General features: G+C 40.7%; 1 protein-coding gene across 2 annotated transcripts in view; it reads left to right on the forward strand.

The window, feature by feature from the left end:
- The first annotated feature begins 6,703 nt into the window (after positions 1–6,703).
- The window catches only part of OSBPL3 (oxysterol binding protein like 3), a 92,060-nt gene continuing 74,067 nt past the window's right edge, over positions 6,704–24,696 (forward strand). For both annotated transcript variants that reach the window (XM_050312493.1, XM_050312502.1), the window contains exon 1: positions 6,704–6,910. The gene's annotated coding sequence lies outside the window, so the exon portion shown is untranslated. The remainder of the gene's footprint in view (positions 6,911–24,696) is intronic.

Raw genomic sequence — 24,696 nt, forward strand, 5'->3', positions numbered from 1 at the left:
AACAGACATACTTTCTGCTGTCCTCTGGTGAAACTCTTACCTAAGTACAAGTACCTAACAGTTGTGGCAGTGGATGCATCTGCTACATTAACCTGTTAGCGAGGTGCAGGTCTGGGGGGGTGTGCTGCTTTTGGCTAGGGTAGAGTTAATTTTCTTCACAGTAGTTAGACTGGGGCTGTCTTTCAGATTTGGGCTGAACACAGTGTCGATTATATAGAAATGTTTTTGTTATTGCTGAGCAGCGCTTACACAGAGCCAAGGTGTTCTCTGCCTCTCATACTGTAACACTAGCAAGGAGGCTGGGAATGCTTGGGAAGCTGGGAGAAGGCACAGATGGAACAGGTGACTCCAACTGACCAAAAGGGATATTCCATACGACATCATGCTCAGTATAAAAAGTGGGTGGAAGGAGAAAGAGGGGGACATTTGGAGTTTATGTTCCCAAGTAACCGTTACATGTGATGGGGCTCTGCTCTCCTGGAGTTGGCTGAACACCTGCCTGCCCATGGGAAGCAGTGAATTAATTCCTTGTTTTGCTTTGCTTGCATGCACAGCTTTTGTTTTTCCTATTAAGCTGTCTCTATCTCAACCCACAAGTTTTCTTTTATCCCTCCAATTCTCTCCCCAGTCCCACTGGTGGGGGACTGAGTGAGCAGCTGTGTGGTACTTGGTTGCTGGCTGTAGTTAAACCACGACAGGGTGTGAAGGATCAATAGGCACAAACTGGATGTAACTATGCTCAGTTTGAGAAGTAGGAGACTGTCTGATCACTGGAGCAGGGAGGCTCTGGAACAGCTCTTTGGTTGGAGGCCAGAAGCCTAACTTTCTAGTAAGTATGAGGAGAGTTGATTCTCTGCTCTTTCCTTCTGAAACCAGTCAGGAATAACTGTTTGCTAACAAGTTCAATGTTTGCACCTGGACATGCACACATTGTCAGGGTCATGATCATCACTGCTATTATTGACACTTGCTGAGTATCACGTGCACTCAAATTAAGTACTAACAACTTTAAGGTTCACACAATGGAAAACTTTGTTCATGCTGGCAGGAAATGTACCTTGTAGGTACAATTTAGAAGGTTTGAACAATATAATTTATTTTTACTTTGAAGTGAAGTGCAAAGGCATCTATCCCATGGCCTTCGAGATATAAATTCAGTGTCTATTCTTACCTTTTATTCATGGTCCCAAAAGAATGAAATAATTTGACATCAGCAGTTTTCGTGCATTAGTGTTGACATCAGCAGTTTCTGTGCATTAGTACTTCCACATTTTTACCTGTTGTGTGTATTCAAAGGAAAAGAATATGAAAACTAGTCCTAATAAGAGAAACTGGAGTCCTATTCTCACTGCAGAAAACATGATAGTCATCAAAGATTAAAGAGTCTGTGTTCAGATCCTCTGAGAAAAGGAGAGCAGAGCACTAACGTCTGGATTTGAAGTGCTCCATGCTGTGTGCAATAATTAAGGAAAAAGAATAACACAAGAGGTATGCCTGGGCCTCACCCAGAGCCCAGTGAAGTAAGCAGAAACTTTGGTTGCTTTAAGTCTGGGTAGCTAAGTCTTCCATCTGCATCTAGCTAAGACTCCAGAAAGCCAAAGACCCTTGCATGTGGAGTATCTCCATTAATTCTTTGTGCTCCACAGGAGGTTTCTGTCTCTCCTACTCCAGATAGAACCCTCGCTAGCAATTGCAAGAACCAGGCCTGCATCAGTAGGGAGGGATAATCTGGCCCACAGTGCACTGAATTACACTGTTGCCTAATAGCTGTATTGCTCTCTGCCAACTGAATGGTGTCTGGATGCCAGATTCTGCAGAGACCTGTATCACATATCTGTAAACATGCTTTCTGAATAGACTAAACCTCCATGTACTCTGATACTTTCTTCCTTAAGTAATATGGAAAAAAATAGGACCTTTTTTTTTTTTTTCCATCTGACTGCATTTTAGATAAATACTAAAATCCCAGAACACTTGGACAAATGAGTAATAGTCACCAATGAGGGGGAGGAGGATAAATGTTATAAAACAGCATCTGGTATGTATGAAACCAGCACACAAGACTGAGAAATCCAGAATCTTCAATTGCCAGTTTGTTTAGCTTTTTTTCTTAAAGGAAGATGCTACTATTAAAAAAAAAAAAAAATCAGGATTACTTTCTCTTGAAAACCTTGGAGTTGCCTCTCATTTCCAAGGCACTATTAATGTTACTGCTTGGAAAAATGTCTTCGTCTGTGTGAAGCTTAAGAAACTCAGTGAATCTTAATTCTCTGTTTTTCTCGATGTCTGGATGTTAGATTTGGTCATTCCCCACACACTGACCACTTGACATTCAGAAATTGGCTCTCAAATGCAGTTAAGCCCGGGAGCCAGACTGAATACAGCTGGGCCCTCCCAGTTTCCCAGGAGCTAAGTAAAACAGACAAATAAAACTCAAAGCAAAAGCAAGGAAAGTACTTTCAGTACTAGTGATGAATGTTACTATTTGTAATTTAGTGATTTCCAAGTCCACATATCCTACTGTGGCAAATAATACACAAACGCGCACACACACACACACAAGACAGGGTTCTCCAGAGACTGCATTTTTGGCTTTTGGGTCTTTTTTTAAGCCATGTGTGTTGCATGCCTTCTCTATTTCTCTGATGTGCACTGGTACCTTCTGGGATGCATCAGCAGTGCTGTGGGAAGTGGCTGTAAAACTATGTTATGTTTATCATGTCATGTTACATGTCGTGTCATGTTGCGTATATCATGTTCTGTTACGCACCAGGTATGCACTATGCATGGTCATGGCAGCCACAGTAAATCTGTGCATCTTTTTAATGTTTTCTGTCCAGTTCCTTATATTCCAGCTTTGTAAATTTTGGGCTACAGCGAACTTCTTTTTGACTATTTGGTACATGGACCCTCTTGCTGAGTGCCAAGTTGGTGGATATTCGCTCCTTTTCAGTTTTTCACCTTTCCATTTTCTGGTCACACATCTGCTTTGCCAACACTGAAAGACTGTAAGCATTGCAGCTCTCTACTCTCACCTGAATAAGTAAATGACAATCAGTTTAGCACCTTGTAAGGACAAGAAAAGTAAACAGTGCTGTGACAGCAGATGTGCTTTCCCCCACAGCTGTAGAGCTCTGACCACCACACAAATGAAGGGCACAGTCAAGACTGCTAAAAGTACTGAACAATTAATGAATTTTGCAACACATATAATGTGCTTTTACCTCAGAGATATCCAGAAGGGCTCCAAAGGGAATTTGACATGGATAATTCTAGTTGGGAAGCCAGACAGGCCACGGAAGAAAACCCAGTAACTATGGTAATGTGAAAAGAGGCCTGGGCAGCCTAGGGAAATAGGCAAGCATTTAGAAGTACCAGCAAGAAATACACAGGAAAGGTAGTGCCAGTAGCTTCCATAATACCAGTCAGTAAGTGCAACAGGACAACAGCAATGTTTGTCAAGGCACTGTCAGAGGGATAGAGGCTTCTCAGCACTGACTGAGAATAAAATCAAAGGTACTGGCATAAGGACAGAAATTACGTGATGGAGATGGCTGGTAGCCAGAGGAAAGGTACCAAAGACATTTATTTTTGTGCATGAAGATGTTTCTGAATTTCAAGACAGATAACTCCTTCCCAGGACTGAAGATATATGTGCACAGTCATCAGAAGAGAAAGACAGATGAATCCAATAACTTTGCAATATGCAACTCTCCTGCAGCTCACACTTTCTCAGCCATAAGGATACTGATAAATATATCCATCTGCTGTAAATGTAGAAGATCTTCACAAGTCTTATTTGTCAGTTGTTCAGCTCAAACCACAGGACATAACTTCTGTCTCATAACAAGCCTTTTTCTTTGTGGTCCATATACATGGTAGGGAAGCTTGCTTACTCACGAGACTAAGATTGCTTAAACATGAGACATCATTGCATGTCTTTGAGTTCAATAGAGATGCAGTAATTATTTTCACCTAATAATTAAAGGACAAAAAAAATCAAGCTGGAAATCAAAAGACAATCCCTTTCATTGCACCACTGGAAATATTATTTTGAACTATCTTTACAAAACCACAGGAAAGAGTAAGCTCAAAGGACACACATATTAGTAGAGTTTTAATTCAGACCATATAATTTAATTCTGAATTATAATAGATCAAAGGCAAACTGAAATAAAAAAAATACCTGTTGGATTATGTAGAATGGAGTTCCTCTTCTTAATAGCTCTGAAAAGATTACAGTGTCATGAGGCTCCATCAATCAGAACAGAAAACCCAAATAACAAGGATAAATGAAAGGTTAAGTGCATGGTGCTGAGGAACACTCTAGCCACCTTCCTTTTACAGTTATGAACCAGATGAGTTTGTGTTGATGGATCTTTTTAGAAGGAAAAAACCAGCAGTTTGTATTCACAGAGGCTTTCTGCTCATGCATTTCCCCTGATATTTACAACCACCTTGTATTTTGCCATCTCAGTTAATGAACTGTCGCTATTTCTCTGTGTGTATTCTCAAAAGGATTGTTATTAATTTATTTTTAAACTTCTCTTTAGCCCAGGAAAAGAGAGCACTACAATATTCATTGTTTCTGTTCAACAGAAGGGAAGAACAAAAGGAAGGGAAACAAAGCCCTAGATCCATAGAAAGATCAAACTCCTTTCTGATGCAACTCCAGTGGAATAATTTAATATAGAGATGTCCTTAGTCCATGTTTTTTACACAAGAACAGTAAAAGTCCTAAATATTTCAGGAATGTCCAACAGGGATTCCCTGGGGATTATCTATACAGCAGGGCTCAAGATGGAGATTTTGGTCTCAAAGAGAATTTTATTTTTACATTGCTTTTTTCCTTTTTGTTGCAGAGCTTGGAGACTATACATCCTCAGGGAGACATCCAGTTACTTTCTAAACCAAGAGGTGGTCTAAGTTTGGTTTCAGTGGAAGCTGGAACAGGCCACACATGCATAGGAAACATGCTGCTACCCAACAGTTTGCTGTTACATCATGTGATCACTAGAAAGGTGTACCATCAACATATTCCAGTTGTCTAATTTTTCCTTAAACGATTTGCTGGTGCAGGCTATTAGCGGCCTTTAGTTCAACAACTGTGCTCTTTAAAATTACAGTGAGAGCTAGTTTTGTCCTAAAACCTGGATTTATAAAACCAAACTTTTTTATAAAACCTGAAACCTAAGGAATTGCCATATACTATTGTTAAATTACAGTAGTTTGCAAGCTGATATATACCCTCTGGCAATGCCTGAATTCCCATATAGCAGCAACTTGGAGCTACATTAAACAATATAATGAAAACTAAAAGTGCTTCTGTTGCTTTTTGTTGACTTTCATGCTTGATGCAGACCAAGAATTCATTTCTAGAGTTTTCAGCATCTCCTTAAGCTATCATCAGGCTGTATGGCTTCAGTCAGCAGGAGAGGTAAGAGAAGCCCTCTCCACTGTAGTATCATTGTAGGCCAGCTCTGAAAGCAGCTTTCAGGGTGTTGGGTCACTGGTGCCCATGGTTTGGGAAGCCTCCACCAGATAGTGTTCTTAATAAAAGTGATTCTCTCTGGTGTCTCTCACGCCCTTACAAGGTTTCATTCAATTGCAAGGTACTGCACTACTTCTGGGTTATGCTACTACAAGTTCTCATCCGTTAATACCCTCCCTACCTTTTTGGAGTGTCACTCAAGATTGCTTTTCCAAAGCTTTTGCTCTTTTTAAATGCTGTATGAATCGTATACATGAAGAAAAGGGTTTCTGTTTCCCTCCAGCTGAGAAAAGCACCGAGTTCTGAATGGAATCGAAAAGCAGCTGATCAGTTTTGGGCACATGAGGCTGAGTAAGGAAACCAGGGTGGGGTGGTTCTTCCCGCCTCCCTCCCTTTCTCTTAAGTGTGGATTAAATTGCACTTTGTAAATAAAAACGGTGTGAACGGTGTGCTAGGTCACATCCCGTCTACATCCTCGCAAGCAGTAACAATTTCTGAAAGATTTAGCACACATATTCAGTGTTCGTGGAAGCCGTCCAGCGCACTTCTAACGGCTTGTATCTAATTAGTCATTCAAGTTGTTTCTTTTTAAATAAAGCGCAGAGGAACACGCTAATTTTAGGATGCCGGTGCTGGGCGGGGGGAGTGTGGGAAGGCGGGGAAGGGTGGTTCTCTCCCACGGAGAAGCTCTTCCCTAGGCGGCGGGCAAGGACAGGCGCGGGAAGCGCTCCCGGTGAGCGGGAAGTGATGCCCTCGGGCTGCCGCTGGTGCGGCGAGCCCCAGACAAGCCCTCTCTGCCGGCACCCGCTCGCACTTCGCCTCTACGGCGCGGGAAGCCGCTCCCTCGGGACGAGGCGGCTCAGGGAGCCATCGCTCCCTCGGTCCCGAGTCTCCCGCAGGGCCGCTGCGGGATTAGCTCCGCGCCCGCCCTGCCCTGCCCCAGCTGCTTAAGGCCGGCTCCGGGCTCGGCTCCGGGCTCAGCTCCGGCTTAGCCGGGCGCTCCTGTCCCCGCGTGTCCCCTCGGGGACCGCTCCCCACCTGTCCGCGGGCGCTGCCCGTGACGTCATGGAAACACCCCCTGCCCCCGCCCCGCCGGCCGGGAAGGCGGGCGGGGGCAGCGGCTCCGGCGGGGCGGGGGCAGCGGCTCCGGCGGGGCGGGGGCAGATCGGCGGCCCCTCCCGTTGGCCGGCGGGGCCGTCAGTCGAGCGCGGCGGTCCCGACGCCGGTCCCTCTCGTGGGCGCTCCCCGGCAGTCGGAGCGAGCGCTCCTGCCCGAACCGGCGCAGGTGGAGCGGCCCTTTATGGTGGCGGCTGTCCCTCCTTCCAGGCTCCGTCCTCCCTCCCTCGCTCCTGCCTGCGGGGCGCCGCTGCCCGGGGGCCATGGCGGGGGCACCCGGCGGGCCGTAGGTGAGGAGCTCAGGTGGGTGTCCGCCGACGGCACGGCACGGCCCGGCCCGGCCGGGCACGGGGCGGTGTAGCGGGGCGCTCCCGCGGGCGGGCTGGCGGCGGTGTTGCTGCGCTCGCTGAACACCGCGGGGTGAGCCGGGCTGGGGGGTGGCGGCGGCGAGCTGGGCACGCGAAACGAGCGGCGTTTTAGCGCACGGAAAGCATCCTTCTCGTCCGGCTGGCGGCGAGGGCGCCCGGGGCTGACGGCCGGGGCTGCTGCGCCTTCTCCCACTTGCCCCGCCGAGCCTCTCTCCAGCCACCTCCCGCGGCCCTCGGGGTCCCCGGCCGCGCTGTCACAGCCCCACGCGGCTGTTCCCGAGCGGCAGCCAACTTGTTTCTATTCAGACAACACCTTTCCCTGCACCGGGAGGGTGCCGCTGACGGGGTTATTTGACTACCGGTGCCCTCCGTGTGCCACCGAGGTGGAGCGCATTCGGGGCGGGCTGTGACATACCGGGCTGGCACTGCCCCGGGAGCGGTGGCCGTTCCCGAGGTGCGCTGGGGCAGGTCTCGCCGCCTGCTGTGGTGGGTTCTGGGGAATCGCCCGACAGCCGGCTGGCTGTGAAATGGAACTTCAGAACTCTTGGGGATGTTTGCAAAGCCGTCACTCTCCTCTAATTCTGTGTTTCTCTGTGTGCTTGTAAAATAAAATAATAACAAAAAAACCACAAAACCCCATTACTATTACTTTTATTTCTTCCCTGCATCCTAAAGAATATAGATTACTTAAATCCATCTTCAGTTTCCAGGTAGATTTGATTTCCATTTGAGGACCAATTAAGCAATATGAGCTTTTAAATACTCCATTACTTGAAAACTGTTTGGTGTACAGCTCAGTGACAGTGAAGTACTCTTCACTGAGACTTTTATTTTTACTAGGAGGATATCTGGAATGGCTAGTCTGGAATGGCATTTAATAAATGTAAGGTAATTTGTCTGCCTTACAGTTTTGTCCTAGGTCTCTAATGATGGTAACAGTGTTGTTCTTTCTCTGTTTTCTTGAGAAGAGACAAAGGGAATAGTTGCTTCATCCCTTGACTTTCATCGATTAATCACACAGTTCAGAGTGTTTCACTCTACTTAATTTCAACAGAGCTTGTAAGTCTGGTTTGGTTATTTAAAGCATGTGTTTTCATTAACATTTTCTGTAAAGCCATGGGTAACAAGAGTTTTAATTTTCATGACCTTTGATTTTTATTGTTGAAAATATTTTAAAAAAAATGTTTAAATAATTCCCTTGTCTTTACTCACAATAGATGAAGCTAACTACTTTTCTACTGTGGTTCCTAGGCCGTTTTCAAAACAATGGCATTCGCAAGTCTTGACTATCTTTGTCTTTATATTGCCTTCCCCATACATTGCTTTAGGCCCATTTATACCCTGTCTTTTATAATTTTGTGTAATACCCTGATTTGCATACAGGAAAGGTGGGAGAGGACTTTTAGATATTGGAGATGTTCTCTGTGTGTGTGCACTGGACAGTTGTGGTTGTGCTGAAATTACTAGTGTCTTCATTAAGGACAGGAAATGATGGTGGGACTCAGCTGGAATCTTCTTGTTGCGACACTGTCTGGCTAGCTCATTCAGTGTTGCAAATGTAAGTATTTTGTATTTTATACAGACCCTTATTTGGGTTTTTTAAGTAGATGTGTGCACATACTTGTGAAGAATTGGGTCTTGTTCAAACCACATCTGTTATAAACAGATGCGTGTCAGCCTAATGGCTATTCCTTCATGTATTGCATTCTCTAGGTCTTGTTACATACTGTGGAGGAAGTAGAGTCAAACAGGGAATTTCCTGTATCTTATGGTTTCTAACTGTAAAACTGAGTTTTCAGTTGCTACAAATAGTGCTTTTAGCTACAAAATGAGAAAAGCCTTTCTATTGAAAAGGTAATTGATACATAAAGTGTGAATATATTTTAGGTTTAAAGTGCATTTGCTGTAAGGTGCATTTCAAAACCAGTGCAGTGATGGAGGCAGCAGAATGAGTATGTGACTGTGTAGTCATAGGGTACTTTTATAGGTCAGAAGCAGCATAGTTCCTGTATCAGCATATTTTGATCTTATTGAATTCAATCTTATTTTACTTCAGTTATGTTTTGACTTGCCAGAGTTCCAAAGTTTTGCTGCTAAAAGGCTGAGGGGTAGACACTGTGATACACCACTACTAATGTAGCCAAAGAAACTTCTAGGAGAATCTAATTGCTTTCTCCGGTATCAAGTTTCAGATAATAGGATGCAGATATTGTGACATCTGACAAACAACTATCCAGATAGGGACTAATGTGTTACCAAATTTACTCTGCTCTGCTTTTTGAGATGCTGGATTTATGCGTCTGTCTTTTGCATTAAGGGTTATGTTAAAGCATTTGGGGAACACTGTTTTTAGGCTCCTGCAGCTGTCACTTTTAAGTGTTTGAATATTCTGCCTTGAAATACATGTTTCATTGCTTTAGTTTCTCATTTATCTGAAGGACAAGAAGGTTTTTGGGTATGTAACGTTGTCCTTTTGTGGGTACTTGTCTTTATTCTGCTAACATAAAATATATCTCCTCCATGTTATCTAATTACCTTAGAGCGAAGTTTTCTGTCTGCCTTCAAGGTTGAGTGATGTGGGTGTCAATGCTAATGAATATGACAGTCTACGTGAAGCTGAAGACATAACAGCTAAGAAAAGCACAGCTGTGGGTCTGACCCTGGGAGGCAGGATGTCTGTGATTCCTTCTCCTTTCAATCTGTTCTAGCTTGTTGTTCATGCAAAGTTCTTGAAGATGCATGTGACTTTCACATAGTGCATATGTTCAGAAATAGATTCTATTACATATGAAGCTATAATACGAATGAATACAGCGTTGGAGTTGTAGTTTTGGAACTCTGTCATCATGAAACTCATGGCATGTTGTTGCAAGTTACCTGAAACGTTTATAAGTAAAGGACAGCCTCAGCCAGGGCAGAAAACAAAAAACACTAACAAACTCTTTCTAGTTTTCTGTATTCAGCTGTCCCAACTGAGATTATTGTTAAATGATCAGAGCTGTTGGTGCTGTTGGATTTTTTTGTTTGGTTTGCTGCGTTGTTTTGTTTTTCTAAAATACAAATTCAATGGCAATTCTGGTACCTGCCTTCTTAGTAAAAGCAGTGAGGACTCTAAGAATGCTAGCTGAGACTGAGAAATTTATTTGGCCATTGCAGCTCAGCCCGTGCTGTCCTGCCTGTCTGGTGTGCACTGACTCAGTGCAAGCTCCTTAGGGTAGAAGTCACGTGTCAGTGTGTAGCACTGAGCACAGCAGGGCTTAATCCTATTTCGGTGTCTGGGCGCTCCGTGATGTTAACCACAAAAGTAAAGAAATACAGTTGAGCTGCTTTCAATTTGGCAAGTGGTGAGCAGTTTTTGCAATGCTTGTGTGCTATTTGCTAATGATTCCCAGTGTTTGGACGAAGGCTATTCTAGACATACCTCTTGAACTGTTTTCTGTGGAAAATATGTACTGATAAGCAAAACTTGACAGGAATCCCTGTTAGGTGCAACAGGAGGGAGCAACAAGAGAGAGAACTGACTTTCATTGACCTCTAAGCCCTAAGCTGAAGTTAGAGCATTGAGAATTGCTATGTGCATCTAGCTCTTAGACATCTCTAAATTAAATAATTGTATATCTGGCTGTAAGATAACCTGATGTAAAGATAGGGGTGCCTGATAGCCTCTGGTAAGTTACAGGAGGAGGGCCACAGATATGATGCTTTATGTGCTTCTGTGCATTGCTTTTCAATTTCATAAGTTTAGTCTGAGTTTGAAAATTCTTCGGTTGAAGTCATTGAATAACATATTAGGCAAACTCTGCATTCCTTGTCTAGCCAGGAAGAGTGTATATATCTGTGTTTCTAGATTTCTCACTTTCAAGTCCAGTTGTTAAATTACAAGTACTTGAACTGAACATTTCCTTTCTAGTCTTTAAGTTGTGGGGTTTTGATGCCTGAATCATATTTCGGTTGGCAAACACAGCTGCTGCCATGTCAACACATAATTATTTCCTTCTGAACGTTTTCCTTGGCACTTATGTTAACATGGGTGTGCAAACAAATCTTCCTTTCTTCTGCCTTCCACTGTAATGTAGGGATTGACAATTAAAGAGATTTTGCTTTTGATTCATCTTTCCATAACAATAACTCTTTAAGTGATAGCTTCAGATTCTGCCTACACGTCGATTGAACTGAAATCTAAAAACCACGGTACTATGTGGCACTACAGTTGTCATGCAGCACTTGTATTTAGTTGCTGCTCTTAGAATGAAGACAGTAACAATATAGAATAGTGAAGGTGAGAAACTCATCCTTGTTTGTAACAGTGTTTCTAACTATTCTGTATTTACTGTGGTGATATCTGTTGAATTTCAGCAGTGATTTTTTTTGTTATCATTAATAATAAAATAAATTAAAAAAAGACACTGAATGGCCAGAAAGCCCATTACTTATCCTCTGATGAATGTTTTCTGGGGAGAAGTCTGAATTTTTTCTGTCACTGAATGCATTCATACTCTTCCCTCATTTTAATTGCACCCAATTCTGTTATTACTGCTTGTGATGATACTGCAAAGATTCTGTTATCACAAGTGTAATCTCATATCTGTTGTGCCAGTTGCTTAGGTCATTTTTCGGTCACTTTTATCTGACACCACTTTTTCTCATGATTCTGGTGGGTTTTCCTAGTAGCAGCATGCACATTTTTACTCTTCTGACTAAAGTCTGTTCCACTTTCATATAGTTGCCAGCGAAAATGAATGAAGCTGCTGTTCTTAATGGTTCTGATAAAGTACAGCTGTGTGGGTGTACTCCATTTGCCTTAAATGTATACTTTTCTCTGCCCAGAGTAGATGAAATCACTGAGGAGACGATTTCTGAACAGCTTGTCAATCAGCAAAAGAACCATGTGTGCGGGAGACTTTATCCTTCTCAGTGCACAAGCCCATCTGTGTCACTATTTATTCTACTTGTTACAGAAGATTAAGTCCTGCCCTTGAAGTTTTCATGAGAGCAGAGCAGGATATAGGTCTCTGGTACTTTCTTCCACCTTGCCAGCCACAGATGTTAAAAACATTTTGTTGCAATGTCTCCCTCTTTTCCAAGATAATTGCTTTGTCAGCGTGCCTAGAAAAATAGCCTAGAGGAGGGATAGAGTTACTTCATACTCCTAGTTGCCGAAGGGAAATGTACAATTCGTGTTTTTACAGAACTTTTTATGTCCTATCTTCAGTGAAAACATGACTTTGAAACCAGTCTTGGTAAGTTTTATTGTCAAAAGCTTCTGGTGCTGTCTCAGGCTGTGAGGCAGAACTGAGGCACCTCCCTTGAATACGATGTAGAACACATGTTGCTCATACTGGCATCTGAGACTATGTTGGCTGTAATTGTATAGCTAGAAAAAAAGCTTGTTTAATAGTCTTATAAAATACTGTATTTTGAAGGAGTGTGAGTGATTCCATCATTTTTTTCTGTGTCTTTTGCTTGTGACAAATTGTGGACATCCCCTAGACAAAGCTTTGACAACATAAACTGTGAATTTAAGTGCAATTATTAATGAGGGGGAGAGGGTAAGTTTCGATATGAACATGATGCAGTGTCTGACTATCTTGTATACCTTAAAAAAAGAAACAGCAAGTGTCAATCTTCTGCGGTATTGCTTGAATGATTTAAAATAACAATGTGTAAATCATCAGTAGCAACGGTCATCCTGAAGATGTGCAAGTGATTACTGTCTGCCTACTCGGGAGCAGATGAAACTAACTCCAGAGGATGTGGGCTACTAGGTCTCTACAAGTTTGTTAAGATGCCTGTGGTTAGGAGTTTGTGGTGGCTTTCTCAGGTTCACTCCCTGATGCTTTGCTGCTCACCAAAGGAAGACAGGCTGGTACTTGCTGTGAAATGGTACTTTTCACAGTTCAGTAGCTGTGTGGGATTTTCCCCCCACAATTGGATGTATCTGCATTTGTGCAGCTTAGAGGCACATGAGCTCTCAGTTCTTGGAAACTATGCATTAATTTAGGTAGCAGATGATCTAAGAACTTGGTAGCCCATTTTTTTAGCAATGATTTTGCCAAGTCAAAAAAGCAGGCCACCTAGCATGAATCAGGCTATTTGGAGCTGGCATAATTGCTAAAAGACTGCAGGTGTTTGCTTTCTAAGTAAGCAATGTTGAAATAAAGAAACAAAAAAACTAATAAGCAAAAGGTGTTAAGACTATGCCTGAGTAGCAGACTTCTCCCTAACTTTTTTTTTTTTTTTTTGCTAGTAAGAGTGATTAATAAGGCTCTATGGTCTACCTTGGAAACTTCTCAGAACTTCATCTTACTTGCTGTTACTGTTAAATAGGGTTAAGCTGAATCACTTGGAACAGCCATTTTTAGTTCCCTTAAAAGGTAACACTCTGATAATGGTTTTGTCACTTGTTAAGATATGTGACAGGACCAGAGGCAATGGGCAATGAAACACAGGAGTTTCCCTCTGAACATCAGGAAGTGTTTTCTTCACTGCGAAGGTGATTGAGCAGTGGCACAGGTTGCCCAGAGATGTTTTGGAGTCTCCCTCTCTTGGCGATATCCAAAAGCTGTTGGGACATCATCCTGGGTAACCTGTTCCAGGTGACCATGCTTGAGCAGGGGTGGTTGGAGGAGATGTCCTCCGAGGATCCCATCCAATTTCAACTATTCTGTGATAACTTGACTAGTGTATTTTGAAGCTTAGTGTAGTGCAATTCTGCTCTTGAAGCTCTTAGATCTATAAATTATTGTTAAAAAACCCAGTCAGAGTGTTTGTTTTTTTTTCTGGCCTTGCCCAGGCCTTAACTAAGCCAATAAGCAATCTTGTGGTTTGGATAGATGTCATCTTTCATACAGCAGTGTGTTGTACAGCATTGTTGGAGTAGGCTTCCTAAGGAGGATTGCTGGTGTCTGTCTGAGAGAATTTGACTTTTAGAAAGAGGAGAACTAGAACTGATGGGGTTTTCTAATTTGCTGATACTGAAGTCAAATAATAACAATATGTACATGAAGAAAGGAGAATCTAGGCTAGATCTAGTCCTATTACTGAACTCTAGTAACAACTCTGTTAGGAAAGAAGGGTTAATGTTTCCTTATTATTTTTTGATTATGGAAGGATTTAGGTTTAGGTCTATAGGAGTTTGTCATAACTCGGCAAGAAAGATACTGGTTTTTTAAGATGTGAATTCAGTAGGTGTGCTCTTACTGGTATCAGCAAATACTATTTACTGAATAAAATAATGGGCAGCAAAGATGTATCATGAACCCTCATTTGCTTACAACTGTGGTATTTCTATCACTTCTAGGCTGAGGAGGCAGCCAGCTGCATTTAGGGGCATGAGAGAGTGTTTTGCTACGTTATTCTTAACTTTCCATCCCTACAAACAGATCCAAAGGAAATGAAATCTAAAATTTATATGCCAAAAATGTTGAGCCAAAGTATTATGATGGATTCTTGTTTTCCTTAACTGAGTGGTACTGATATTTTTCACTGAGTAACATAACTAGGAAGTAACAATTCATAGCCCTTACACTACCACCACAGCTGCTGAATTCAGGAAGTATAAAAATCATTCATTCTTTCCTGTTTGTTTGTTGGGGTTTTTTTAAGTGATATCACTGCATTCACTTGCAGATTTCTTACTGTCTTTCAAATCTACCTATTTCAACTGCAAGACATTAAAACAGAAGCACTTAAAACTGTGATAAGTTTACAAACCTTATAAAACTAAGGCTGACTTATTTAATATCTCCCAGTGCTTAGAGAATATAAAATTGTTGAGGAAGGAGAACTTACTGAAGTAGGGAACTGCAGGTGTGGATAAAGTAAGTTGTTGTCTTTTAGCTATATCTTTTAGATAACCAGTTTGTTTTGTTGAAACAAGCTTTTTAACATCCTATTTCTTGGAATAAGTGTACAAATGCTCTGCTAAAATCATGTTTTCTCATTCACTGAATAAATATGGAACTTCATATCAGATTTGGAGATAAGAGGTTATAATTTTCCACAGGATGGCTGAATCATAGTCTTCTTTCCACACGCACGCATGCACAGAGTTTTACAGCTTATTTTCCTATGTACAATACTATATTGTACTTTACTCCTTGAAGTTAAGCAGGATCAACACTTCCACTTGAAAATCAACAGAAGAGCCATTATCAGAATATCACTTCAGTCAATGAGACTTGGTGGCTTGTTTTTACTTTTTTTTTTTCCCTTTTTCTTCTCTTAGTGTCAGGCTTTGATAAAATGGCATATTTGATAAGGGTGACTTGTAAATTTTTTTCCTTTACTGCAGGAACACATAAGTATACAAGGTCATTTTCTTTGGTCATGTCATGTGCATGCAGTTGGTGGTGTACTGAAGATCCCCTACAGGTGATATTACATTTTGAAAGACCAAATTTAAAATAATGGGACTTAAATAAAAATACCATTGGGTGTTTTTAAATGCATACAAAGTAATTGTTTTCACCAGAAAGGTTTAATAATTTGCTTTTAGTTCTAGTTCATTAGTTTGGTAAGCTGAGCAGGGAAAATGTAACTTCCCTTTTATTTCTGGCTGTATTGTCAGCTATCTCTGTTTTTAAACAAGTGGTTTCCTTAATTTCATAGTAATACAGCGGTCTAACAGTGGCTGGATCTCAGTGTCACGAAGTGACTGAGTGTTCTCACTTTGGGAAGGGCTTGTGGGACTTGCTTATGATGGTAACCACTTCCTACTTAAAAAGGCTTAGGAAATCTTAGTTTCTGAGGCACGACTCAGCATTTGAAAACTTCCACATTTTTCTAACTGGGGATGTGATTTCTGTCTTGACGTTTCAAACATGACAGTTCTCACTGAACTGCAAAATGTTCCCTGTCAAGTGAGCTTGTCTTATTTACTTTACTATGACTAGAATGCATGGTTAGTTTAAACACACCCTCTATTCAGTGCAGGATGAGAGTTGTTTGCTTATTGCCTTCTCAAATTAAACTCTTAAATAGTAATTCAGTCTCCAGAGCCCTTCTACCAAAGGATCATCTTTGCTTGCTGTTAAATAGATTTTATGTTCTAAACTAAAAAAAAAAAAAATAAAATAAGTCTGTCTCACAACTGTTAAAAAGATATAATGCCTTTCTCACTGTGGCCTGTCTTCTAGTACTCACATCTTGCAGAACTAGAATTCTAGAGGGATTTTCATTCGTAATATCATTGCTCAACAGTCTGGAAGTGCATTGCTACTTGATCCACCTTGTGATGGGTTACTTAAGAAGAGAGGAGGTGCAGGCTGTGCATCTGTTGTACGTTATTTATTGACAAAATCATATCTTCTATATTAGTCTAGCTTAATGCACTCACAGCTGAGAGGAAGGGTGGTGTTTGGTAAGGGAACTAGGGATGAAGATCAGGAAAACAGATTATTTTTTTTCTTACATATTAGTATACATAACTTTAATTCTCACTTCTTATTTTGACTGACCAAACTGCTTTTTTATTTTTTTGTGCATTTCTTTGGCCCTTGAAAATCATGAGGGTGTTTTGAGTAAACAGAACCAAGTCACCTTATGAAGCTGTTTTGCCCAGTCTGTTAATGCCATTGAAATATTTGCATGCAAAAATGTTTTGTGAAATGTAGGAGAAGTGTAAACAAAAATTACAAGGCATAGATGGGGTAGATTTGTGCTGGGATTGACTTTGAGGAAGGGAATTATTCTGATCTCCTGACTCTTCCTTGCACTGAGATTCTGAAGCACTTGTTTCGCTGTCTGAGTCCCAGAACTCTGAGAACTGTAGTTGTTGTCTTTGGAAAGGTCAGGCCATGCAAAGTATTGACATCAAGTCAAGAAGAAAATATCCACAAATTTCATTTTCAGAATTGACATAGTTGAAGCTACCTATGTCTAGTTGCCTAAACATAGATTCTAAAAAGTATCATTTCCTTGAGCTGCCACTTTTAAAAATTATGTTCCTTAAAAGAACCTCACAAAAACACACTAAAACTTTGTTCAAAAAAATAAACACTAAAAAGTGAGTAAAGCTGAAGTATTTTCTCTTTAGTAGTGAAACCTTAAGAGTCTTAAGGCAGGGTCAGTTTGCAGCCCAGATTAAATCAGCGATGATAACTTTGGCAAGTGGTATATAGACTTCCTTATGAAAGTGGCTGTACTGGCACATCATAGGAATGGAAGAGAGTTCCTGGTTACTCATGTTTAGTATTTGTAGCAGTCAATGCATTTGCATATTCCCTTTTTTAAAGTAACCGAGCATCATCTTAAACTTTGTCCCATTAACAAATTATTTCGAAGCTTCCCTGTTTGGACTAAAACTTTATTCCAGGATTCTGCCTAAATGTACCCACAGCCAGATAGTACACCTGAATAAAAATGGTATTTTCTCTTGGTATTTTTAAAAGCACCTGCATTTCATTTAAACCTTTGTAAAGCATTAACTTTTTGTTCTGTTCACGTGAGTGAGACTCTCTCCCCACATCAGTTTAGGAGACTTGCGTTTAGACTTGAAGAGATGCAGGGAATCTGTGATGTGGGTGATTAGATATGCTCATGGTATTCATTTCAGGACAATATTCTGCTGTCAATCTTCCTTGCATAAACTCACGTTGATCCCATGTGTGTCTTAGGTGCTATTCTTTGTTTCCTGATCAGATTAGATGATGGCAGTGCCTTGCACAGTGACTTTTCTTGATGCTTCCCTGTACAGATCTGGAGGAAATGCCTTAGTTTATGTCAGGGGTAGCTTTTTTTCTCTTTTCATAAGTTCATCAGTTTGATCATGAGTTGATCAGACATTCACTGCATGCATGTGAATACCTTGCTGTCCTTGTTCACTTCCAGTTGTCCAGCTTGTCTTACTCCTTGGGTCCTGACCTTGCCTTCAGGGATGATGAACTGCATTCTCTATCACTGCTTCTGTTCATGTGGTTCCTCTCACCTGATGTTCTAGTTGTTTGATGCATCAGAGGTGCCTCTATACCTTTTGTCAGCAGCAAATTTACTGGACATCTCCGTTCCCTAGCCACTACTAGGACTGTTAAATAAAACTAGCCCCAAGGTAATTCTTAGCAACCTCTTCTAGTGATCCCTGTCCAGCCTGATAATTGTTTTTATTGTCTTCCATGGCCAGTTGGTCACTTTGCAGTTCTTCTACCAAATAGGATCATTACTAGCTTTTTTTAATGCAACTGTTGTCAGGTCCAGATGAGATCTAAAATTTCTTCTGTCTGTTTTTATTTTGTAAAAAAATTACTCTGTTACTATTGACTACATTTTAATGATTGTAGTAGGGCTGATTTCTTTGTACTTTTCTCCCCTCATCTTTAAAGACAGGTATTCTGTTTGTTCTCCTGTCATCATAGAGTATCTCCCACTGGGTTTTTTTGTCTGCTTTAGAAGTATAAACTAGAGTTTTTAAATTTTTCTATTGACTAGAAGTGAAGTAGGCCTAGTAACTTGAGAATGCATGGAAGTTTTATTTGCAGCTCTATGTTCAATTTAATCTGCCTTTTCTTGCAGAAATCTGTAGTGGTTTCATGTGGTTTTCTCCACATGTACTCAGGAAGCTGTTCCCTTTCATTCTGTGCTGGTTTTGATGGTTTCCAGGTCTGTTTCATAGTAGACATCCTGTCTTTGTTTCTTTACCAAGAAATTTTCACTTCCAGGTTACTACTTCACATATTTTCTTTGAACTGTTGAAGAACTCTTTTTTTTTTTTTTTTAATATCTTTTAAATCAAGTTTTTTGAAAGCTATAACTTTGTTCTCATACTTTGACATACAAGGTGCAATTTCTTTAATCAACTTCTTCCCTGCCTTTTGGGGAGGTGTGGGGAAGCTATTTACCTAGTTGGGCCTATTTCATCTTTCAAGTTGTCTACTGCATGCGGCATCCCATGAGGCATTTCCAGATTTGTTTCTGCACATCTAATGAAGCAGCAGCTCAACATTTTCAATTTAGAGAGTCTGAACTCCTCAATCTACCTGACTACTTAAACTTCACTTGAGTCAGAAGTTAATCTCCTGTAATGCCCAACTCACTGTGATATTTTTTTATTCCAATAAAATAAAGCCTGTACCAAGGCTGCTTTCTTTGAATCTACTGCAGACTGTGAGTAGTGCTGTACTTTTTTGTGTTGTTGGTTTTGTTTTGGTTTTTTTTGGTTTGTTTTTTTTTTTTAACTCAGTTGGCTTCTGTTAGTTCTTTTGCAGTGATGTGTGTAGGGTTTTTTTTGTGGGGATTTTTGTGTTTGTTTGTTGTTTAGGTTTTTTTTTTAATCTATCACAATTATAAATGGTGTAGATACATACTATCCCAAGTTCTCCTGGCTTGAGCAGTGTGTGAACTTGTCTGAATAGTGTGTGCATTTCAATATGTGTTTTAGTCATTAAGATGCTGTTATCCCTGTGATAGTTAATCTTGTATTTTATTATTTAATTCAAGTTCATTAGTTTTGTTGTGGAGGTCTTTTTTTTTTTTTTTCCCTTTTTTTTTTTTTTTTTTGTATGTACACAAAGACTTTAGAATGTTGCATCTGGTCGGGCCTGTTTACCAGGGCATACTACCTGCTTGCTCAAACCCTGCTCTCATCTGTGTTCGTACTTTCAGCCCTTTATCAAATGATCAGAGATAAGAGTCCTTCTTGGTCACATTCTCCTTTTGCTTTGCTTGTGCAGCAAGGTTAGATGTGAAGATTGCATGGGTGCCCAACAACTTTCACTTCTCACTTTCATCTGTAAATCCCTTTTTGGGTGTGTCACCTTGTCCTTGGTCAAGGTCCTTGTCTCATACTTGGGAGTCCTGGAGCAGGAGAGGCGTGCTGAGTGACTCTGAATGCTGTAGTCTTTCACCCATCTTTCTCTCTCCTCATTATTTTAATGCCTCTTTATCAACTCACTTGAGATATAGCTGGATCAATTGTTTGAAGTCCTGCCATATAAATAACCTCTAGATTCTGTCCCTCTGTCTTCTGTTCTTAGTAACCTTGAACACCTAGATAGAATATAGTTTCAAGTCAGCAGGGAAATACATAAAGTGAAAGGGAGAAGGGGAAAGGCAATATATATGAATCATTTGATCAGACTGTGAAGGTATTCACTGAAATGTGACTTTATATATTCTATAAACATAAAACCCCCTCAAGTTGCATTTAAGTGAATATACATATTTAACTGAAAATATTTGTTTATAACTTTCTTTCCCCATGAAGTCACAGAGTAGTACTAGCTGTTGCCAAGGTTTTTCAGGAGCTATTACTACAGCTGAGGCAAATTTGCAGGTCACCAGATGTAGAGAAAAAGATCTGGTAAATAAATAAATTCTGAAATTTATAGACATCATTACTCGCCACATTTATTTGTTTGTTTGGGTTTTTTTGTGCAGGAAAACTTCTCTAAATAAACTTACTGTGATTAAGTTGCAGCTTCTGCAGGATGGCATTTATTTATTCTGGTGGATGTAATATGTTTACTCTGATGGATCTTATTGTTTTAACATAATTGCTTTTGAATTAATGCTTCTGTGACAGTTTTGTGAACATTTAGGCCTCAATTGTCCTGGCCTGAGGCTGATAATGCTTCTTTTTTTTGTGGGTTTCTGTATATACATGTGACTCTAAGAGGGGAAGAAGGAGTTATACTTAGGTAGGTGTTCTAATTTTGCAGAGGAGAGCAAAATCTTCCCGATATTATGGGTGGCAAGAAAACAAATCACCTTTTTCTGGTATCTTTTCTCTCCTGCTAACCTCCAGATCCAGATTTCGTAGCATTATGTGACTATCTGCTGGAGCCGCATGCTTTCTTTCCCAGACTAATGCCGTGGTTGCTTTGGGTGATCTCCACTGCTCTTCCACCCTCTCACCTGTGGGGGTTTTTCTACCGATTTCTTAAAGGGCAGCATGTGCACCTTACGTGCTGAGAGGTTGTTTAGTGCTCAAGACTTGTGCAGCCCCAGTTGCCTGCCCTGCCTCTGCTGCTCGAGAGTGGAAGAGCTCAACTCCGAAGGTCCCCATGGAGTTCTGGGGCACTCAGCTCTGATTGGTGATGATTAGACACAGAGCTGTAAGATTATATTTATCCATAATACATGCATGATGCTTTGCACGTTTTGGGGTATGTTATTCATCTGTACTAAATAGTCTGTCATGATTGGCAGAATTTTAAAATAAAAATACCTTCTGTATGGTAATGGTTCTAGTTAGTATAGGAAGTGCCTCCAGTACTTATCGCTATTTTTTATGCTCTTTATCCACACTTCAGTCTGTTACTTCAGAAAGAAAAATCTTAATGGCAATGACTGTCATGATTTTGTGCTTTATCAGAAGTTGGTAAATGAAATCTGTGGCTGCACTGACTTTAGGGAGCCTTTCTGTTGTGGGGCAGCTCAGCTAGCAGAAGAGTGTAGATCTCCCCATGCAGAACGTTCATGTCAGGAGGCTCACTTTAAAATCTCTCTTAAGCAACAAAGAGACATAGCTCCTTTGACCTGTTTTCTCCAGCCTGATCTGCACCTCAGAAATGGTAGGTCAGAGAGCAAAGCTGTGGTGTACTACCTTTGGTCTTGTTTAGTGTAGTAGGTACTTGTTGGCAGCTCTCCAGCTGGTCCTTGTGTAGTGCATGCACAGCTCTAACACAGTCAGACTTCTGGAGTTTTACAGATGAAGAGATGGGCCTGGTAATATTGCATTTGATAATTCATATGACCTGATAAGTATTTCATTTTCCAGAAGTACCATTATTCTTCTTTTCCCCACTCACCACAGACAGGGATGAAGAAGACCATACCTCTTAACTTTTAAAAGTTCAGCTCAGTAAAGAAGAGAGAAGAGGATGGATGAAGCCAGAGAGAAAATAGATAGAGGACCAAGTCTTGGTTTTTGGGGGAGGGAAGAGAGTTTGGATTTATGGCCCGAGGGGAAGTGAAGAGACTTATTATTGCAGCAGAGGTTACTTTTTCTTTTAATTTAACTCCATGAATTGTAGATAAATTGTGTGTGCTTTAATTACATGATGACCTCTAAAATGAAGGTGAACAGGAATGCTGAATCTGTAGAACCCATTTCTAGCTGTCAGCCAAATTTGCTGCCTGAAACCCCTTATCAGCTCAGAGAGGGAAAATGAAGCCTGCTATATAGAACTCTTTCTTAAAAAACTTTTTGAAATCCTTAGTGGGTATAAGAAGGCAGAAGACAGAATTTTTGTCATGCCTTTATCAGAGTGCTGCAGTCTCTACTGCCATAGCAGATTTTGGACCACCTCGTGTATGCTATGCCATTACAATGGCTGCAGGGAAGGGTCAGGCTGCGTGTGTGTGCAGACTTGCTCCTCCTCTTCCTCCCCCGTGGTGCCCATCCAGGTGGCACAGCAAGAAGTGCGTGGGTACCAGGGTAGCTTGCTGGTAAAGGCAACATCTTGACTGGAAGTGGGGGGCAAGCAAGATTTACAGTCTGGTAATAAAGCAACAAAACGACTTAGTTTGAAAAAGTGCAGGTATGCATGCTTCCTGCTGTAACTGGAACCAGAGTAGTGGAATAGCGAAGCAGTTGGTGCCTTGAAAAACAGGAGATCTCAATGAGTGTTGGAAACTCTAATGTAATCATCTTAATGGTTTCCTTCCTGCTTTGCTGTAGTAACATACCACTGTGTATGCCTGTGTGCTTTTTCTACTGAAAAGATTTTTCCCTCCTTGAAAGAGAGAAAAGCTGAGGGGGAGCTATTAAATTCTGAAAGCTATATTTAGCTCGGAGCAATTAAAGCTAGCACTGTATAATAACACTTGAGACTAGCTTATCCATCATGCAAACTGTAAGATTTTAATGTTTGATTTCAGTCAGACTTGACATTACTATTAGCTTTTGCTTACATTTATTAAACTCTGATTTTTAGAAGGTGTGTCTGTTGCACCTTGTTTTGGACAAGTTACTTGCTTTCTTACTAGTCCGTACTGCTTTGTTCCTAGTTCCATTTTCAGTGTAAACCACCATAATCCTGTATTGCTTTCAAAAGGGGTAGTTCTGCTCTACCCTACCCTCTTATTGGGAGCTGCTTGGTTTGTTCTTTTCATCATCTTTATTCTTGCAGCATGTTCACGCAGTGAAATGACTCTGAAAACACTATTGCTAAAAATTTGGGTTTTTTCCACTTTAGTTATTAATTAAATTAATTTTCCACTCTTATTTCACTATGTAGTCAAGTTGCTACTGGTTTTAGTAGAAGTTGCTGTGGAAATAAATGCCTAACTTTTGAAAGGGAGAGAATTGGGTGGTTGCTCCCCAAGGGCCCAACTGTGTGTGTCGCAGGCTCAAACCAAATTGCACTCTCTTGCCAGATTAGGTCTTTGTTATGCTCCTGGTAGGCTCTTCCAGAAATCTGTAGGTTCTTCAGGACTAATGCAGTACAAACCAGTTTAATTAATTACCATAGAGTTATTAAAAGGTCAGTTACTGAATGTTCATTCTTTTTTTCTTTGGATACCAAATAATTAATTTTCTCAGTTCTGGATTAAATGACATCCCTCTATGATGCTCACATGGGCTGTAGTCACCCCCTGTGGGATATGTTTATTGTTCAATTTATCCTTATCTTCCAGTGCATCAGGCTCTAGAATTCTTCTAATGTCTTCTGTTTGGCGGTATGTCTGTACAAGTGCAGATTATTTTTTCATTACACAGACACAAAAAAAGTTATAAATCAATCAGCATTGCAGTTAAGCTGATCTGGATTTCCCAAATGATACTAGAAAATGTGTACCTGTATTGCAAAATATTCAGAAACAATATCACATGACTACCTCTCAGTGCTCCCTGTCAGAATAGATCACTGCAGTACAATGTTTTGGAGAGAAACTGGGAACATGGGATCTTTTTTGGACCAGCAAATCATGGAGAAAATTTTCTACTGGAAGAAGGAGAACTCACTGTCTGTGCAAAAATGTGGAAAGATTGTGAAACAACAAAGTCATCAGTTGTCTTTGTGGAGTGACTGAGTGGTTGATACATCAACAGATATCTGAGACTTCTCAGATACCATTAGAAACATCACTCAGACTTAAGGCTCCTGCCTTTGGCTGGTCCTGGGTGGCATGCAGTTTGTGAATTCTGCTGTTGTGAAGACAGTATTGAAGTCTTACAGAGGGCCCTGTATAATAAAGTAGAAAATTCTAGATCTTGTTTTGGGTGACTTATAGCTAAATAAAGGCTTTGAGATTGAAATGGTGGAAATGGCAAGTCTCCTGTCCTGTCCCTTGACCCATGGAGTTGTTGCATAAGGTCTGACTTTGTGGGCTGTGATGAAAAGCTCCGTCATTTTTCTTGGTTTTTTTGGGGATATTTATTCATTAGGCTATCACTTGTTTTGGAAGTTAGCACAGAACTGCTGATGGCCTCATGTGCCCAGTGGGGGATGCTTAGGTTGTGTTTCTTTACATCCATCATTTTCCTATAGGGTCCTTTTAGGGTCCCTGTTACTTCAGTATGATATGTAATATACCCCTAATAACTAAAATAATTATTTGTAATCTATATAAAATTATTTTTCCTGTTTCTCTTACATTGTTGAAACAAATAGCACAGAGAATTAAAGGTGCTATTCTTCAGATCTAATTGTTTGTTGTTTTTGTTTGTTTTTTTTTCCCAAAGGCTTTTTATAAGGTTAATCTGTTGCCTTAACCATGAGATGCTTTTAATATATGATTAGTTGGAAGTTTTAAATGTAGAACAGCTTAATTTTTGAGTTA

Source organism: Myiozetetes cayanensis, unplaced genomic scaffold, assembly GCF_022539395.1.
Source record: "Myiozetetes cayanensis isolate MyiCay16 unplaced genomic scaffold, myiCay2020 scf1, whole genome shotgun sequence".
Lineage (NCBI taxonomy): Eukaryota > Metazoa > Chordata > Aves > Passeriformes > Tyrannidae > Myiozetetes > Myiozetetes cayanensis.